Raw genomic sequence first — 17,751 nt, 5'->3', positions numbered from 1 at the left:
CAGAACCTGGAAACAACCTAGATGCCCTTCAATGGAAGAATGGATGAAGAAAGTATGGAATATATACATATTAGAGTATTGCTCAGCAATAAAAAACAAGGAATTCTTGAAGTTTGCGTACAAATGGATGGAAATAGTCTCTCTTTTTTTAAATTGAAAATAGATTGATCCATCTATCTTCCCTATCACAGTTTCCCCTTCCTTCATTCTTCCTATCTCCCCCACACAATAACTACTCTCCCCTAGATCCACTCCCACTCCATTTCCTCTTGAGAAAATAATAAGCCTTTAAGAGAAGACAGCCAAATAGGACAAAACAATATCAAATAAGATTAAAATGAAAGCCCTCATCTTGAGGCTTGACAAGGAAGAAAAGAGTCTCAAGAACAGGCAAAAGAATCATAGAAACACCTGCTCTCTGTTAGAAGTCCCACAGAAACACCAAGCTAACAGTCATAATATCTACTCAAAGGACCTAATGCAGACCATACCCACGTAGGCTCCTTCCCTGACATTTCAGTCTCTGTAAGCCCTACTTAGTTAATTCAGTGGCCATGTGTAAATGGAGACTGCTCTTTGATTTCCTGGCCACCCCAGACCTGAATAATCACACAAAAAAAAACTATATTAGTTACAACACTGTTTGACCAATGGCTCAGGCATAGTCCTAGATAGCTCTTACATCTTAAATTAACCCATTTCTATTATTTTATATTCTCCCACAAGGCTTGTGGTTTGTTTCCTCACATCTTGCTTCTTGGGTGGCTACATGGCATCTGCCTGACTCCTTCTTCTTTCCCCATGCATTCAGTTCAGTTTTCCAACCTAGCTCTATTCTGCCCTGCCATAGGCCAAAGCAACTTCTTTATTGACCATTGATAATAAAACACATTTATCGCATTCAGAGGGGAATCCCACATCAGCCTTGTTCTCCTGATGTGTTGATATTTTTAAAATATGTTAGATTTCCCATGTACTCGTTAAATCATGTCTAGAATATTATGTGCATCCTATTATTTTAAATTTATAAGTTGAAGGTACCTTATCATAGTATAGCTCTATATTGATGTGTTTCATTCAATGACACTAATAAAAGAGTCAAAAGGAGTTGGATGATTTTCTTTGTCTTCTCATCTTGGTTACATATATAAAATAAATGCTTTAGCTTCAGTGAGTCTAGGGAAATCACATTTACTAATTCACCTTTATGATTAAGTGTTTTTCTATTAATAGTCCTAGGTTTATCGACAAATAGAGCTTTGTGGAAAAACCTAGGTGGAAAACAACTAGTTTTGCTTGATTTTTTTTTCTTGAGGTAGAGTCTCCTGAAGCCTAGGCTGCCCACCAACTCACTGTATAACTAGGATGATCTTGAATTTCTCATTCTCCTGTCTCTAATTCCTGCTAGTATTGCAGGCATGTAACATGAATCCCAGAAACTCAACAGTTTTTTTTGTTAAACCTTTTTTATATAAACAACAGAAATGTTTTGAATAATGACTATTAATACATAAAATTCATATGTATTTTCACATATAGTTCATAAATAGATTCTTCTAGAGATAAAAGTATTTTAAAGTACTTGTAAGAGAATTTCCAGAAAATAAATTATAGACATCTTTAGAGGAAATATATTTTAAAACATAATCTATTCCAAAATGCTGTGTGATTAAAACCATTGGAGGGTGACATATCAGCATGATCTTTACATTTATGAAGATGACAACTCATCAGTGTTTTCATCTAGTGAGTTTCTGAAGACAGAGTGTGTGTAACTAAAGAAAATCTCATATATGAAGAAAAGCTAGTCATATATGAATCCTACATTACAAATCTAACACCTAAGAGTTGGAGAAATGACTCAGCATTTAAGAGCATTGGCTGTTCTTCCAGAGAACCTGGGTTCACTTCAAAGCACGTATATGGCAGTTCACAACTCCTTGCAATTCCTGTTCTAGAGCACCTGACATCCTCACATGGACATACATGTATAAAAAACACCAATACACATAAAATAAAAAATAAATAGTCTTTAAAATGAAAAGAAATAACATTTATATTTTAGCCATCAAGTCTTTAAAAGTTAATGTTTAAAATGTGGATTCTTATTTTGATTTTATTACATACAGACACAAAACTTGATATTTTGTTGCCCTTAACTAGAGGGTGTTATTTTGTTAAGAATGGAAATCATTTATGCTATTTACTACTTTCTAATAGTATTTGTTGTTTTACTAGATATTCATAATACTAGACAATTCCTGCATCTGTGACAACAATAGAGAAAAGTGTTTATTACAAAGCTAAGTACTTTGACGTGCTACATGTCATAATATCTAGGGCATGAATTTTGCTCAGTACCTGCCAATAAGACTCTAACTAAATTAAACTCAAATATATTCTGGAAACATTTTTAGATATCTCTGATACCTTAAATTTTTGTATGTGTTTTTAAATGTAGACTAAATCTAGATAATATAAGAAGTATTATATAAATTTCCAAATGTACTTATTTACATCAAATTATGCATGCTGTTACAGTTCAAACTACCAATGATTAGAGGTGGTATATACAAACATGAGATATTTATTTATTATTTATTTACTTTCTTTTGAAACAAATACAACATATTTGTTGTTATTGCAATATTATATATATTAATTAAACTTAAAATTACCATATGATGCAGTTATTCTACTCCTAAGCATTTTCCCAAGAGAACATCAAACATATGTCCATAAATACAAAATAATTGCATATAACTATATAACAACTTTGTTTATAATCACCAAAAGCTGGAAACAACTCAAATGTCCCCCAAAAGATGAATGGATAAGTATAATTTAAGATTTATATACAATGGAATATTATTAAGCAATCAAGAAGAAGTGGAATATTAAATAATTAATGGACATGTAATTGATTGCTTTATATTATGTTCTCAAAGTACTGCATGTCCCTATTTGTTTTATGAATCCTGTACATGACCTTTTATAAATTTCCTTGGTTACAAAGACCTAATGCTTCACTCAGACGTTATGCTATGTTCAGACTTCAATGGTGTTAAGAAAAGATTTGTGTGCTTAGCATCAATGATAAAAGAAAGTCTTAAGAAGAGGTATCTGAAGAAGTTTTCAAGTGTGTGGTCTTTGAGAGCCAACTTCTAACTGTCCCTCACTAGGTTGCTCATTACTGCCTTCTGATTTTGACATTCTTTTCATAAACAATTTCTAGAAAAAAAATGAAGAAATTCAGTCTTCAGAAAGACTCATTATTGATAAATATTCCTGAATATTAGGGATATTCTGTATTTGATTGTTATTGTGCAAGATATCATACTAAGAATTATCCAAAACTCTCAAGAAGACAGAAGAAAACCCATCGATGCAGTAAAACTGCACCTGGTCAAGATGCTATGGCATCTACTTCCCCATCCCTGCCAATCAGAAACACAGAAATTCAGAATACAGAGACTGTGTATTGATCTGATTAGATTTTGAAAGTAGATGCTTATTTTGAGATGGAACCTGTTTTCTATTATAGTCAGGAGAAATAAGATTGTCAGTTCCTGTTTTTGGATAACTAAAGACCAATGTTCAGATTAAAACAGACAGCAAAAGGATAATTCCCTTTTGGTTTGATATTTCTTCTTGATAATTTTAGCATATTGTTATTTCTGTTATTTGATGAATATATTATTATACATGTACATCATAGCTGTTAAACTGATATAATAGACATAAATTATTGTTTTTTCTATTTATGAGTAGTTTCTGAGATGGTGAAATAGTTAAAACATAAATGACCTGCTGATGATTTGCTTTGAGACCTATTAAATCACCTAGGAGATAGTAGTCTTATAAGAAGAAAATAATGAACAATAAACAAATGGTGCTTTTTCAGATAATTGGTCTTTTAATTTAAGACACTCTTTTAGCCTAAGAGTTTTAAAATATGAATTCCTACAAGGAAAACATTACTTTTATGTCAAGTTTATCTATAAGGCCATATGTTTGCCTTTAGTAGACTTAAAACTGGTAAAGTCTGTGTGCAGCCTCTGTATGCTACCATATTAACCCCACTGCAATTTCCATGACGCCATGCCTTTGGAGCATGCTGAAGACCTCTCTTAGTCATCTACTTCCCTTTCAGTTATTTTAAAGCATGTTTATAGAATTTTATCTCCTCATGCTTAATTATGTCACTGACCTCCTGCAGTAAGGAGGCTGCTCGTATGTTTTTCAACCACCCAGACTCCCAAAATAATCACACAGAAACTGTATTAATTAAATCACTGCTTGGCCCATTATCTCTAGCTTCTTATTAACTAACTCTTACATCTTAATTTAACTCATTTCTATTAATCTGTGTATCGCCAGGAGTCTGTGGCTTACCAGGTAAAGTTCCGGTGTCCGTCTCCAGCAGGACTACAGGGCTTCTCTTCACTTTGCCTTCTTTCTCCCAACATTCATTCAGTTTTGTTTTCCCTACCTACCTAAATTATGCCTTGCACAGGCCTAAGACAGTTTCTTTAACCCACATCAACGTTTCACTTATTTTTTTCTTTTTAACTTTGGGTAGTTATCCTAAGAATACTTAGATATATCCTAAGAATAATTAACCCAGTAAAGAATATGTAAATGATCTACTAGTTGTAGTGAAATCAATATGTTTGGATCCAAATATTAGAAAAAAAAGAGTGATTATCGTAATTGAACCTGTTTATAAATTTTCCCCTAAAAGGTGACTGTTCTATGTTTCTGTCAGTGACATACATTATTCAAGTTGACTTAAAGCCATATTTTTCTGAGTTAAATCCTTTTCTTTTTCTAGTACCAGACCATAGCTAGATCCTTGTGCAACCATCTCCCAGCAGTGCAGATGCCTTCCATGCTTGCAGGCACCTTTTACTTACCAAGAGAACAGCTACAGAATCTAAGGAGAAAGGAAAGCCTCTGAGACATCACATCAGTGTCACAGAAATGCGTTGATATAACTCCTCTGTCCTTTGGGCTCCTAGATACTATAAAATTTTAGATTTTAAAGACAAAAGGGTATCAGAAAGAACAGCATGAATTTCAAATAAGAATGATAAGATAGTAAAACTTCTCTCTAGCCTTCTTTCCTCAAGTGGACTCAAGTTAAACAAAATGTCAGATGACCGTGATTTGAATAGATACAGACCAATTTTGTACTTTCAAGTTTCACTAAAAATCCACACACATGGAATGTGAACATCAAATAATTATTTTATTTGTACTGTGTTTGTTCAAGACAATTGTTCCTTCAGTTCAATTCAATGTCTATGACTAATGTTCTTTTAGGAACCTCTCTAATAGAATACTGAAAACAGTTTTAGGAAACATACTTTAAAACTGAAGTTGGTTCATCATTTGGCAATTATCAAACCATCGTTCTTGATGATTTCTTTCTGTCTTCTACAACTCACAGTCCTAAATCAGACACACAAGTCTCTCTATCTAGTCCCATATTGCAGTAATTTATAAAAGCACACATGTCACAGATATTGTGGTGCAGGTGTTGGTTCACCTGGATCTGCTGAAAGAAAACAGAGACACCTTGAGAATGAACTCAGTTTTAGGCAGCCACAGGAGTCTCCAGCCTCAGTGGGCTTAAGCCCATTCCCTGTGCTTAGAGCATTTTTATTTTTCTCCATATTTATAACTAAGCCAGTTAATTTACATATTCATAAAACAACCTGAATGTGAAGCTTTCAAAAGTACAATGTTAAGTGCAAATTCTTGGTTCTGAAGCACACACATCATTATTAAAAAAAAATAGATCCTTATCCCATTGTTCTTTGGTTTTCTACAACAGCCAAGTGTCTATATGGAATTAAATTGTTCACTGCATGTTCTTTTAGTATTTTATTCTCATTATCACTACAGGAGAAATTATGGAAAATACATTAAGTTTGGATTTGTTTGTTGTTCTTCAAAAGAAAAACATATGCTTTTTATCCATTGTTATAAACAATTCCTTAAAAACTAAATATGAGGGGCATCATTTGAAACCACTAGGAGATAAAAAGAAAAAATATTTCAGGCCGTAGTTTCTCTAAGGGCAACAAATTCTGTTAGAAAGTATTTTCATAATTTAAGTATCTTACCATTTGCTGACAATTATTATGACTTTCTTATCCTCCTTTTCTTATAGTTGTATCTTTGAATAAAAGTATTCTCTGTTTTTAAGCTAATTCAAGACAATGAAGAGATTACTAAGTTTTTGAAAACTACTAATTTTCAAAAATACGTTTTGGACTTTGTTTTTAGTTTGTTGGGTTTTTTATTTGTTTGTGTTTTACTTACTGACATGATTTCATTCTTTTTCTTGTATTAAATTTATAGTTTTATAATTTCATATACACACAATCCATTATGATTCTGGTCACCTTCCTTTTGCATACAACCATTATTAACTTTTTATAATTCTCTTTTCCACATTCAAGTTTTGTTTCATGCCCTATTGAATTTAGCAGTGGCTGTCTGCAGAACCATGGGTTTGCTACTGTTCATTGAAGCATGATTTACTTTCAGTGGTTATACAATTGAATAGAATTTCTGCCCCTCCTCTAGAATTTACCAATAGCTCATAGTTGGATAGGGAGATGTAGAACCACAATGTTCTCTCCCCAGTCTATGATTGACACACCCAACCTTGTGCAGGCTTTTGCTGCTGGCAGCTGCCACTGTTATTAAATCATGATTGCAATGACTTCATAGCAGTACTTCACAGCTCTTATATCTTTCAGCTTTTACATCCTTCAGACCCATCTTAATTGTTTCTTACTGCTATAAAATACCACAATCAAAACAACTTATAAAAGACAGTGTCTATTGGGAGCTTATAGTTCAGAAAGAGTCCATGACATAATAGCAGGGACATCACAGCAAGAAGACAGGCATGTCACTGAAACACCAGCTAAGAGTTTACATATTGACCCATAAGATCTAGCCAGAGAGAAAGCTATGCAGGCTCCTGAAACCTCAAGTTCACCCCAGTGACATATCTTCCCTAAGAAGGCCATACTTCCTAATCTTTCCCAAACAGTTCTACCATGTAGGGGCCATGTATTCAAATACACAAACTTATAGGCATAGCATTCCCATTTAAACAACCACACTCTCTTCTGTTGTTCTTTGGGCCTTGAAGGGGTTGATATCAATTCCTTGTTGAGAGCTTCACACTCAACCATCACCATTTTGAACAGTCATGCATCTCTGCATTTGATACCTTTCACTGTGAAGAGAATTTTCTTTAATTAAGACTGGGAGTAACACTTGTCTATAGGTAAAAATGTACTTATAAGAAAAAAAAATGGCACTCTGTAGATTTAGCTGAACAACACTAGTAAATTATAATAGAGCCTAAGACCTCCTTGGCCAATTGTTTTTAACTGGATTTTCAGTACCAAACAAAGATTCTCTTGTTTATCAGGTTTCACAGAAATCTCTTGATTGACCCCATCACAGATATACCACTATTACACCAGATGCACATCTTGTCTGGCATTTTGATATATTAGCTTGTAGGACTCTCAACTGGTAAGACTACTAATGCCTTATGCCCCCAGCTGTCTATATTGTATATTCCATTACTCCCATTGGGATAGATGCTTTCCAATTCAGGTCCAGCTTGATTTCTCTGTATCTTGACCATAAGTATATTGTGTCTCCAGGAATAGGATCTTATTAAATTGTTCCTGTGGGTAGCCAAAAGGAATGACAAAAACCTATATTGTTTTGAAAGTCTTTAGGGGCTTCCTGGACCAACAAATCATAGAGAAATAGCCCATCCCTAGAACTGAGGTTTGGTTTACTAACCCAGGAGTGTTGAGTGAAGAATTATTTCACCTGCAAGTTACCACCCTCCTAATATATTTCGGGCAAGATTCAAAGTAGGAGGTTTGTTTATGACTTTTCCATGTACATTTTGTTTTGGGTTATCCTCCATTCTTGCTCTCTCCCTACATTTCCTATCTCTGCTTTACTCCCACCATAAACACTAGTATCTACCTTTTCTATTTTTAAAACGAGAATATAACACTGAAGAGCAGAAGCTGGAATAAATGCTGGGCTGCCTGTGAAGGTAATTCATTTTCTCCAGATTATTCAATTACCAACACATATTTGTTCAGTCAGATAACACTGTAGCTCTTTCCTATCTTCCAGCCCCACCATTTATGTTTTGCAGCTATTTATAGAAAGAAACCTGACTTGCTGAAGTATATAATTCAAATCACTAAATGTGTTCACAAAGGAAAATTTCCATGTGACAAAAACATTGTTCATTTCATGGTTTCTCATCTGCCAAATAACCATTGAGAACCTTTAAAGCAAGGACAGTTCTAGAAGCCCAGAAAGATGAGTGACAATGAGACTTGCATTCTAGTACTTTACACTAGAAGAATAAGTGGAACTTTTAGACATTGACACAAGAGTTGGTAAAGAATAAGTTGTAAATTAAGAAGAATATATTCAGTTGTCTCATATATAAACAATAAGAAACTGCTTACACATACGCTCTGCTTCATGTTTTTAGATATGGATACTTATTCTGACTGTATAGATGAAAAGTCTAAGGCTTGGGAGGATAACTATTTCCCAGAGGGCATCGTGCTGGTAAGCAGCACAGCTGGGTGTAATATCTAATTTTTTCATGATTCTAAATCCAAACTATGCATCATTGAGAGGAGAAGAATCATCCAGGTCCTATGAGAGTAAGATTGGGAGACTTAATGAGGAGAATTTGGTAAAGCTAGACCCAGAAGGTACAACAAAATCGTCAATACTCTTGGAGTAGGAGAATGGGCAGAAGGATGTATTAATTAGGAACACCTGCATAAAGTAACTTGACCAGCAGAAATGTATTACCTCAGAATTTCATAGGCTCAATGTCAACATGTTAGCAGGGTTCATTTCCTCTAAGGCCTCACTGTTTAATTTGCAAATGGCTGACTTCTCTATGATCCTCACATGGTCTTCCTTCTATGTGTGTACCTGTATCTTAATCTCTTTCTATAACAGCATGAGTCATTTAAGATTAAAGTCTGTCAACATATCATTTTTTCCCCTCAGCGAACTCTAGTGATTCTGGAGTTATGACATTCTGAAGTGCTATAAATTGGGCATCAATATAGAATAAGGGAACGTACAACTGCTGAGCTCATAACTGATGGTTAAGTTCACAGGAGCAAAGTGTAGCATATGAACGCTCACATGCATGCTAAAATCTATGTCAGAGAAAACACAAGACCAAATAGGAGGTGATCACTGAGGAAACAAAGATTTGGAATGATCACAGAAAAAGGATCTTTATGGCTTTAGCAAGACCTTTATCTCCAAAATGATCTTAGGCTTTGATTTGGGAATGATAATAGGGTTAAAATGAATTTGAAGAAGATTTTTATATAGTGAAAACATTAATTTGAAACTACATATTTAAAAACATCACCACTTAGTATATCTTTATATTTTCCCATTTCTAAAAGTTATTATTTATCTGGGAATTGTAATTATTTTAGTCACCTATTGCCCTTGGACAATTAATGAAACTTGTATTCAATGTCTATATGGAAACTATTTAAGCTAAAGTCTATCAGATAACTTTTTTACCCAGTCAAGTAATACTTTAAAACAAAAGTCATGTCATGATCTAAAACGTGAAAATAGAGGTGAATAAAAGGAGTACTTGCAATGTCTTGGTAGGAATGTAAATCAGTGCAGCCTCCTTGGAAATTGGTATGGAGGTTCCTCAAAACACTGAAAATACAACAAATATATGATCTAGCCACCCTATGCCTGTGCTATCTTGCAAAGGAAAAGCAATTAGTATGCTAAAGAGACATTTGCTCTCTGCTGTTGATTGAATGATTTTAAAACTATTCTGTTTATAAAAATGCTTTCCAATTATTTGTGAATATAGAAAAATCCAATTTTATGGGCTACCTGTTCATCACACATGAAATATGAACAAATTTATTGCCTTGTATGTGATGAACTTTATCTAGCTCACATTGCCTGGAGTGATTGTGTGCATCATAAAAAGTAATTCCTGCTTGGCCCACATTGCTGAGTGAGCATCCTGGTGGATTCGCCACTCTAGTCAGCTTCTTGCTTATTTTCATGGAATTATTTTCTGGTATCTAAGCTGCCATGGCTATTTTGAGTCTCTGCTTCTGGTGGCATGCTTTCTGCCTTGGTGGCATTCCTTGGAAACAAGAGTCAGAGTTGGAGAAGCCAGCAAACAAACCTCACATACTCACAAAGTTTCCTTTCCCACCTACCACAACCCTAGAAATCTTAATTATGAGATAAGTAAAACAAATTGCATAATTCTAAAATGGTGAAGATTTTCTTTTTTAACAGAAAAAAAAAAGTTTCTTTTTTATTTTCCTTTTATTTTCACTGAATTTCTTGTATGGAGTCCTAGCTGTCCTGTCCCCATAGTTCAAAGATCAATAACAATTCAGAGACCTACACTAGCTTGATTTAATGAGTGAATTTTGTATACATATATTGAACTATCACACTTCATTCTATAAAATGTAAAAAATTCACATGCTCATTTTTTTATTTAAAAATAGAAAAAGGGGCTGGAGAGATGACTCAGTGGTTAAGAGCATTGCCTGCTCTTCCAAAGGTCCTGAGTTCAATTCCCAGCAACCACATGGTGGCTCACAACCATCTGTAAAGAGGTCTGGCACCCTCTTCTGGCCTTCAGGCATACAGACAGAATATTGTATACATAATAAATAAATAAATATTTTTAAAAAAATAGCAAAATACAACATAACTTTGATTAAGTGAAAACACTAGCAGCAATAAAATAAAATATCATTGGGCACACTCTGGCTGCTGGCTAGCGCTGTCCAGCCTCTTCCTTGATTTTGTGTATTGTTCAGCCTTCTCTGGGAGTGCAGGAGTCATGATGGAGAATACATAGAGACTTCTTGACTTCATATCTTCAATTATTTTTTAGGTAACATAGTTCTAACTGTATATATTATTGTATATGAGTTAACATGTGCTGTAGAGGTTCTATTGCATCTCAATGTACACTTTTTAAATAAAAAAGCAGTATAAGTTTGATTCTAAATGCTTTCATATTTTGAGGTAATTTTGTACATAAATGAAGTCACTATTTTTATTAAGTTATTTATCATTGTGGTAAGAACCTAGAAAAGCAACTTCAAAGAAAGAAAGATTTATTTTGGTTCACGGATTCAATCTATAATCAACTTGTCTCATAGCTTGGGACCTTGGGTGAGGTAGGCAAGATGGCTGAGTGAGTACAGCAGAGCAAAGTGCGCCTCCTTCTTCCTAGTCCTCAAAATAATGCTACCAGATAAGGAAAAAATTTTACCTTCTGAGTCTCTTGTAGATACTTCATATTCAATCCATAACTACTATTTTTGTAGTATAAAATTATAGAAACGCTTCGAAGATTATAAAAATAGCATAAATTCCTCTTTTGGTAAATAAACACTTGCTATTGTGAGTTAGACAGCTCTTCATCTTGACAGTTGTACTGGATCAGTGAAACACTTTAATAAAAATGTGTTAGAATAATCAAGTGAGCATAGGCAAGTTTGTTTTGTATTTTGATTTGTTTGTTGAGTTCTTTCTGCTTAAAGTTTCACAGACTAAAAGGTGAGGATCAGAGTAGAAATTCCTGGCTTTGAACAGTTGATAAAACTTAGAAACACTGTCCATATGTCAGAACGCTTCTGGGCACCAGGGAAACAACCCACAAGGGCTTGTTTGACATGATCTGTTTGCACTTTATAGCTTTTTATCTCTGTCACTTCTGATTGGGGCTAAGACTTAGTAGCTGAACTTGTAGCTCAGAGCCTCCACATAAGTGTTTCGTGAACCACTGGCCTTACCAGGTAGATTTAAGAACTGGGAAAAGAGGGAGGGCAGACTACACAGAGGCAGAGGAGGCAATGACTAAGGATAGGAAGATAGCACAGGTCCTCAGGAGATTAGGAGTTGTTAGTAGGAAACAGAAATAGTGGAAGAGGACTGGGGAAAAGAGAAAATATAGGACTTGTAAAGGAGACATGAGAGATGGGAGGGGAAAGGGGAAAGAAAGGGGGAACAGAAGAAGGAGGAAGGAGGGGAAAATCAAGCAGAAACAAGGAAAACACTGAAGATAGAACAGTGATTAGGTGCCTATCAGAACTGCCTTTCACTTCAATGCTAGGGATGTAACTAACCCCTTGAATGACATCGAGACATATGTTAATTCTTCTGAAATCGTTTACCTATCTCCCATATATCACCACATACCATTATAAGGAACCTTCTTACCCACAACAGAGATACAAACATCAGAGCCAGTACTAAGCACTGCTAACTTATGGGTATTATAATAAAAAATAAAAGCAATGAATCACAAAACAGTGCTATTCATAATTTTGCAAATGCTTTTGCATGTCTGAAATCAGGCAAGTAGATGGTTTGTAAGTCTGAGTATGAGCTGAAATAGGAAGTATGATAAACATAAGGCCTTGGACTGGACTCTTACTGCATGGTGTTAAAGCCTCTACTTCAGAGCTGAATTCCTAAACTTTCTGATGTTTTGCAAGAAAATATAGAAATCACAATTGCATGTGAATTCTAGGTTTTAAATAGAAGGGCAATTGATTAAAAATAATAAACAATATAAAATATGCTTAGACCCTATGATGTTATTTTACAGATAGATTCCTCAACACCAATATAAAAATGATTGATACTGCTCTGCACCTGTAATCCCAATGCTGGCAAGACCGAGACAGGCAGCTGCCTACAGCCTGCTTGGCTGGCCAGCTTAGGCAAATAAGGAAGGAGGTCTAGGTTGAGTGAGAGACCTTGTCCAAAAAAACCAAACCAAACAAAAACCCTACAGTGGCACAGAATTGAAAATGTCACCTGATATCAACATCTTGTGTCTACATCTATCACACATTCAAGAAAGTGTCCCTGAACACAGATATGTGCACATACACAAACACATGCACAAATATGCACAAAAAGCAAACAGGAAAAGAGAAGTAAAGGCATTTCATTGAAATGCTAAGATTCTGAAAAATCAATGTTCAAAAAGTCACAAAATCTTAACATATGTCCTTAACATAAAGTATGATGGATGGATAGATAATAGGAGATCGATGGATGGATGGATAGAAGGATGGATATATAGATATAGATAGATAGATATAAATGTAGATTGATAGATAGATGATAGATACACACAGACAGACAGACGACAGACAGACAGATATATATGGCAAAAAGAAAATTAGACATGAGTTATCCAGAAAAAAGCCTTATAATAAGTAGAATAAGTACTTAGGGAAAAATATCTTACAGTTAAACTTTACAGGCAACAATAGTTGGGTCAGACCTTCTGTCAGAAAGAATCCTGAGCAAAGAAGAGAAAGGCAGTGTCACATAATAGCCTGGCTAGCATGGCTGATACTTCCAGAGCTGAAGCACACAGCCTTCTTCTCCTTATTGAGACCAGGACAAAACAAAATTACAAAGAAATCCAATTAAAGCCCTCCGTCTCCTCTCATTGTCTCTCTGATAACAGCATGCTTTAGGTTTCAATAAGGTCCTACAGGTCGCAGACCTCTGTGGTTGCTAACTCTCCTACTTCACACTGTTACATTTGATTCTGATGCTGGGCTTGAACTTGATCAAATTCAAAGTAAAGAAAGGAGGAAAGCATACAACGTCCAAGTCACACTTAAGGAATTGATTTTGACTCTCTGATAACAACATGCTTTGGGTTCCTAATAAGTTAACTAATCCAGAGTTCTCTCTCAAGATGACTGCTGGCTGCTTTTTCTTTCACCAACAGACAGTTCAGAATTTTCCTTGAAGTTTCTTATACATGTGTATTAATTTATAGAAGAAGGATGATGATTATAGCTCTCTCCCCCAATTAATTCCCATTCAGAGGCCTAATTACCAACTAATTGCTCTGATCTGACAGAGGCATGTGGGCAGTAAATCAGAAGGCAGGCATTTTAACAAATTCAAATTAGCGGGGTGGCTTGCAGAAATCAGTGAAGCACGAGGGCCTTCCACTCTATCAGGCTAACAGAACCACCCCAGCGATCTGAAAAAAAAATCGACTAGTCACAACTAGGTATTTCTGTGTTTAAACTTCTTGGTGTGAAGAGTAATGGGGTAAAAAGACGCAGAAAACCCATTAACAGCCCTGCACAGTGTGCGTTTACAGTGTAAAGGCAGTGAAAATGTGCACAGATCGCAGCTATCAAGTGTCTGGGGACAGCAGACTCGAGAGGTCATCCTGTATCAGTCGGAAAAGCAGACTGACATATTCAGAGAAACAGTCAGACATCTAAAAGCACAATTTGTTTCTTCTGAGGTCCGCATCCAGGAATTGGAACTGCTCACAGATATTATTTCATTCTTCATGGGATATAACTTGGCCAGAAAGCAGATCAGTAAATCTGCAATTAACATATAGCATATGCTAGGGTCAGAAGACAGTTCTGAGGGTAAAATACTTGCTATCAAGCCTGACAACCTGAATTCAATGACTGAAACTCAACATGGTGGAAGGAGAAAAATATTTTGCAGTTATTTTCTGACTTCTCCATGCATGCTGTGGCACGTATGCCCTCTTCTGCTCCCATGAGTAAAGAACAAATGTGAAAAATGCAGTTTAATGAGTGCATTAAAGAAAGCAAATGGTCAGGGTTCTAGTAGTCCAGGGGAAGGGCACTAAAGCATGAGCAGTGTGTCATATATTCATTGTAATGCCACAATCACAGACGTGGATGGCTCTAGAACTATGTGAGTTTCAGAGTGCCTTCATAGAGATGCTAGCTACTTTCAGTGAATGGTCTTAGAAATTTAAAATAGCACTCAGATATGATATATAACGATTGACTTCCCTAACTTCTGTGTTCATGAAACCCATCAAAGGACATTTGATCTGAAAAAAATCCAGAAAAGAAGAAACTACCCCTCAAGACATACTCAGAGTACAGATCAAATTCTGGAAGCAAAAGTGAGTAAGAGCTTGTTTGGAAGATCGAACCAGAGGCAGTGATAAAAAGTTAGGATGAAATTGCAGACAGGTGGTAGCTATGCTGGTCAGTATCCCTCACTGACACCACCAGGGTGAGCTCTCAGCATTGCACCAGGCAGTTCATCCACTGCAGCAGGCAGCAAGGATCAGGGTCAGCTCTCCTGTTCTGACTCCCTTGGGGCCAGATCACTTGTAGTCCCATCAGTGTGGTCAGCTCTACTGTGTTGTCCAGATGAGGTACCAGCCTGCTCTCCCAAGCGCTTCATCTGGTGAGGGGTTTGGCCAGCCCTCCCTTTTTCCTTCTTTTGGGACCAGTTTTCCTATCTGTAGTAGTACCTTGTTCCTACAAGTAGGGACAAGGGGGTATCTCTCCCTTACCCATGCTTCCATGCAACAGACACGAGCTAGCTGTCCCACCTTCTTGCCTTCAAGACAAGTTCAACCACACCGCCAACCATCAACAACAGGGTCAGCCCTACTGTGCTGCCTGAATGAGGGCTGAGTCTGCTTTCTGAGTTCTTCAGTTGGTAGGAGACATGGCCAGTTCTCCCTAGTGATGCAGCCAGTGAGAGGTGGAGCCAACCCTATGGAGGCCAATCCTTACTGCTTTCAGTGGTAACATGAGCCATGGACATCAATACAGACTGAGTCTGTGTCAGGGCTAAAGGACTCCATGACCCTGGTGGTAGTGGTACAACCCTCAGACACTAATATAGCTCTAGGTGGCAGCCCAGAACCCTGCCGTTCATGTGGCCCTTGGTGGAAACACAGTTCATGGAGATCAACACAGACCCCAACCGCAATTGAACCGCAGACCCAGACATGGCCCTTATCAGCAAATTTGGATTTTAAAAGCAGGACTTAACTCCTGGGAATCACTTTCTAGACATATGACTTTAAATTGAATAAGTTCTTTAGATTCGAATGTGAGAGGACTCTAAGATAAGAAGGTAGAGGACGCTCCGTAGTGTCTCATTTTGATAAATTAATGTTAAAATACAGATAAAATGTCTGTGTCAGATCCCTGCCATTTCAGTGAATGTCAGTCCCGGGTGCTTCCCTGCTTTGCCTACTGAAAACTGACTGCTAAGTAGTGACATATATACTTGTATATTCATGAGGTCTTTGAAGTTGTTCGGGCATAGTTCCTGATGCCCAGGATATGGCGGTAAAGGATCAATCTTGTCTTGAAATCTTGAGTGGGGAGGAGGTGTCTGAAATGTGTCTTTGGGAACTGGCAAACATAACTTCAAGTAGAGCAAACAAGGATAAACTGAGATTGGGAGAACAGTGATATGTTATACATGATACTAGGACATAATACTGGACTGAAATGGTGACAGAAGGAGGAGAGATGGAGAAGTCAAGGCAGGGGAGTCAGAAAATGCACAGGAGAGGGCTGTGGTGGTCGACCAACCACACTGGTCTCAGATAGGGAAGTTCCTGGGAAGTTCAAAGCACAGGATAGCATCCCTGCTCTGAAGGAACCTTTATGGGAAGGGTGTAGCACAATTAATAAAAACCCAGAGGCAGTTATTGGTGTTCAACCTGAAGGTAAGAAAAACAAAACAGCCAGCCACTGCTTTTACCTCTACTTCAGTATGAAATAAAGATCCTGCCTCCAGGAATCTCAGGATGAGACTGTGTATGAGAGCTGTCTCCTCCCACCTCATATCTCCATCTAGGACTGGGATTAAAAGCGTGCACCACAACCGCCTGGTTTCTATGACAAACTAGTGTGGCTACTGGGATTAAAGGTGTGTGTCGCCACTGCCTGGTCTGTAAGGCTGATCAGTGGAGGTGTTTTACTCTCTCATCTTCAGGCAAGCTTTATTTGCTAAATTACAAATGAAATATCACTACAGAAGAGGCAAACAGAGAGACCTCTACATGGTGCATTATTCCTCCCCTGGCTTCTTCCTTTACTCTAGGTCCTGAATATATATTCTGTGCTGTGAAGAACTACAGAAAGAACCCTTCAGTGTCTAAAGGGAGGAAAACAAAAACAAACAAACAACAACAAAAGAAGGGATGTTAGAGATGGGGGTTTAAGGTTTAGGAAGGTTTTGGCTTTAAAAAGAAAAGTAAATTGAAATCTATAAGCCTAGCACAGCAAATGTACTAGGCTCCTCTGATAGATACACAAGAAAAATGTGCTATGTACATTCTATGATTTGGATCCAACTGTGGCCATTGTAAGTCTGGGACTAAGACTTTGCTTTCTTGTTAAGCAGAAAAGCAATAAAGACTTTATGTTGTACATGGGTCACTGAATAATAACCACATTTTAAAGACAGTGCTATTTGTCTAAGCAATTCAGCTTAGACAAAATTCAGGAAATGGGGTTCTTTACAAGCAGCTGAAAAGAAATCATAAACTCGGCAATAATATTTCCAGCTGCTGAGGCACCATGAGCAATAGCCTGTAGGTAGAGGAAAGTAAGGGAGCGGGGAAAGCCTTTAACTGCACAGTTTACCCTGTCAGGAAACTGGGAAAGTGATTTAATTGGCCCTACCTGAGTGTCAAAGAACAAGTATGGCAACATCATTCCCCACCAATCCCAGATGCAGAAACAGGTAAACAAAGAGACTCAATTGACTGCCCTATAACCACTTAGGGAACAGGTGCCAGGATAAAAATTCGAAAACAGGTGCACTGGCTTCCAGAGGCTATGC

The 17,751-nt window shown here is 36.8% G+C and overlaps 1 protein-coding gene across 3 annotated transcripts in view; it reads left to right on the top strand.

Moving 5' to 3' along the window:
- The window catches only part of Fgf14 (fibroblast growth factor 14), a 477,073-nt gene that overhangs the window by 413,251 nt on the left and 46,071 nt on the right, over positions 1-17,751 (top strand). The gene's annotated exons all lie outside the window — the stretch shown is intronic.

Source organism: Microtus ochrogaster, chromosome 17 (assembly GCF_000317375.1).
Source record: "Microtus ochrogaster isolate Prairie Vole_2 chromosome 17, MicOch1.0, whole genome shotgun sequence".
NCBI classification, from domain to species: Eukaryota; Metazoa; Chordata; class Mammalia; order Rodentia; family Cricetidae; genus Microtus; species Microtus ochrogaster.
The sequence above is the reverse complement of the archived record's forward strand: the minus strand, read 5'-3'. Positions and strand labels throughout refer to the sequence as shown.